Source organism: Sinocyclocheilus anshuiensis, unplaced genomic scaffold, assembly GCF_001515605.1.
Source record: "Sinocyclocheilus anshuiensis isolate Anshui unplaced genomic scaffold, SAMN03320099.WGS_v1.1 scaffold215, whole genome shotgun sequence".
In the NCBI taxonomy this organism is placed as follows: Eukaryota; Metazoa; Chordata; class Actinopteri; order Cypriniformes; family Cyprinidae; genus Sinocyclocheilus; species Sinocyclocheilus anshuiensis.
In genome coordinates this window covers 24,203-27,738 of record NW_015552542.1, presented here as the reverse complement: position 1 = coordinate 27,738, position 3,536 = coordinate 24,203, and positions in this window count along the sequence as shown.

The following is a 3,536-nucleotide window of genomic DNA, read 5'->3' as shown; positions in this document are numbered from 1 at the left end:
CAGCCAGTGCAAGCCAGTGGCTCTGCACCCCTTTACCAATCTGAGCAGCTGTATCCTTAGCCATCTTCAAGAAACAGCTAAAGACACATCTCTTCCATCTTTATTTGACCCTCTAGCTCTAGCACTCTCTATTCTAATTATATTCTTTAAAAAAAAAAAAAAAAAAGACTTGCCCCTTTTAGACTTGCACTGTATTAATTTACTAACTGCTTGTTTTCTATTTATTTATTTTCTTTTTATGTATTATACAATTAACAAAAAGCAAAAAAAGGCCTCTAAAGCCCCGTTCACACCAAGAACGATAACTATAAAGATAACGATATTAGCGTCCACCCCAGTGAACGATATCGTGTTTATTCTAAGAGCACACTCGTCTGCTGCTTTAAATTCTCGAGCTCGTTACAGCAGGATGGATTCTGATTGGCTGCTAATTTTTTATCGTTCCTCAGCTGGACAAAAATCGTTTTGAAAGTGATTCCAACGATATCGTTTCTCTTTTTCTTTATCGTTGTGGTGTGGACTCTGCTATTCTTTAATATTGAGAACGATTTTTAGAACTGAATCTTTATCGTTATCTTTATAGTTATCGTCTTTGGTGTGAACGGGCCTTAATACTAGTTTGCTCTATTCTTTTTATATTCTGTTTTCTTTTTTTAATTTATTATATAATTAAAAAAACCTTGCTATGTGTACTGCGTTAGGCTAACTGAAACTTGTCATAGCACTTGCATATCATAGCTCTTTTGTTAATTTTGTTTGCTTCCATTGTCCTCATTTGTTATTCGCTTTGTATAAAAGCATCTGCTAAATGACTAAATGTAAATAAATCAGTGAATGAATGAATTATATATTTTCATAAACAGGATTCACAAACACTCATACCTACCCTTCCTCTCCTCCCCCTGCCCTCCATTGTTTAAACAAATATTTAGTCTTGCTCCTCATATGCTATTGCTTGAGCCTGATGTTGACATGTCAAGTCGGTGAAACAAACAGAGCAAAACGTGCTGCTGATTCACTGTGTTTACAATATATACGTAAATCAACCTACAAATACCTTACTTACATGACTCATTAAACTGGAATAGGAGAAAGAATTTTAACATTAAAACTTTACACTTCACCTTTAAAGCTAATTACTTTTAGAACTAACCTATCTATCTCAGTGTCCTTCTGCCTCTCTCTCTCTTTCTTATTCTCTTTCCCATCTCCAGGGCAGAATACTCCATGGCATTAAAGATGACAAGGTCATCATCTCATACACTCACTTTCTGACATGATTTATGAACCTCAGTACATCCGATTCCACTTTACAATACATATATTCCCTGCGTGTGATTGACTCTTTCAGCTCTCTCAGAGATTTGATTTCCCTTTTTCACCAATACAGGACTAAAATAAGGAAAGTCACAGTCTCTCAACACCCCTAGTGGCAGATTTGTTTCTTTAAGTGACAAGAACTATTAGGACTAAAACTATAAAAAAATAAACAAACTTTTTTTTTTTTGCTGGCTAGCATTACAATAAAAATGGCTTTTGTGGTGCTATCTAGGGGTCCCGGGACATACCTTTCAAAACTTTGGAGGCCCTTGACAGTGTGAGATTGCAGGGAACTGGCCCCTCAGGCCTGGTCCATAATCCAGCGCTGGTCCCATTGCAAGAGCCTTATGCCCGTTTCATTTATTTAATACATTCCTCAAGGTTCTCTTATAACCATAAATATAAAAACATAATTTATAGACAAAAAAGATGGAGCTGCTGTTAGGTCCAATACAGGACTATAAGTCAAAACTACAAAAGTATATGAATGCAGACACAATGTAATGCAAGTGCTATTTCATGGATCGTTGTCTTCTGAAATCCAACAGAAGTATGTGTTGAATTCTCTGCTCCAAGAGTTGCTAGAGGGAACTGGCATAGATCACTACTGTCATACAGGAACAACTGGAAATATTAAGTTATGTTTATATCAAGTAACCACAATAATAACACATTAGGTTAATGACAGAGACATTGGAATGTAACACTATCACCCCGAGAGTACTGAGATTTGTTATCAGTTGACCAAAGCATGAGCACACCAAGCACTGTACAGTACAGGTGCATCTCAATAAATTAGAATGTCGTGGAAAAGTTCATTTATTTCAGTAATTCAACTCAAATTGTGAAACTCGTGTATTAAATAAATTCAATGCACACAGACTGAAGTAGTTTAAGTCTTTGGTTCCTTTAATTGTGACGATTTTGGCTCACATTTAACAAAAACCCACCAATTCACTATCTCAACAAATTAGAATACTTCATAAGACCAATAAAAAAAACATTTTTAGTAAATTGTTGGCCTTCTGGAAAGTATGGTCATTTACTGTACATGTACTCAATACTTGGTAGGGTGATTAGCTGATTGGCATGTCACCATATTCTAATTTGTTGAGATGGTGAATTGGTGGGTTTTTGTTAAATGTGAGCCAAAATCATCACAATTAAAAGAACTTAAACTACTTCAGTCTGTATGCATTTAATTTATTTAATGCACAAGTTTCACAATTTGAGTTGAATTACTGAAATAAATGAACTTTTCCACGACATTCTAATTTATTGAGATGCACCTGTATGTCCATCTGGAGCACTGTTGGCAGTGAGATTGCAAAGTGCTCATATGTGTTACTCATAAAAATTATGTTTTAGCATTTTTTTTCATAATGCATTATAGAGAAAAAAGTAAAAGAGACAAAAAATATGTTTTTTCCCCTTTCATTTAAAAAAAAAAAAAAAAGTTATTTGATTCCTACTTGACTTTAGAAGCTTTTATAGTTTCAACTTGATTGTCTTAATCAGTCCAAAAAGTACAATGAACTTATAACTGTAGGTTGTAATTTGACACAATTTTTACTTAAACATATGGCTTAGCTAGGAAAATATCCTTGCATCACACCACAAGCCAGTATGTACTTTCTTTGTACAATTAAAAAAAAAAAAAAAAAAAACTGTGTTGGTGATTTTTCTCCATAAAATAATTAACCTCTTTTTTTTTTTTTTTTTTGAATACGTTTCTTGGAAGGAACAAAAAAAACAAAAACAATAAAAGCAAAATTGAAGATGAAAAAATAGCAACAATAGTCACCAGAGTTGAGTTGGAGTATAGTTCCAGTCCTAATAAAACACACTTAAAGTAATCAATGTCTTCCAGATTACTAGAAAGTTACAGGCAGGTGAGTTTGATTAAGATAAGCATATGTTATTGTTATTGTTTTAGTTAATTATTATATCAGTAGTACAGTATGTGATGGATTATACACACAATCACTATACATGATTAACTCTAATTCACTCTAAATCCTAATGAAATCCTAATTTATATCAGTGCTGGCAGGAACAACTGGCTTACTGCACCTGTTTCTATGCTTAACCCTTTAGGCGCTAGGTTTTTTTTTTTTAATTCTGGATTTTGACATCAATATTTCAAAAGCTTGTGGCTTGAAAGGGCTTAAAGATAGAGATCTACTGTAAATTAGAAAAATGTTGGGCATGACCGA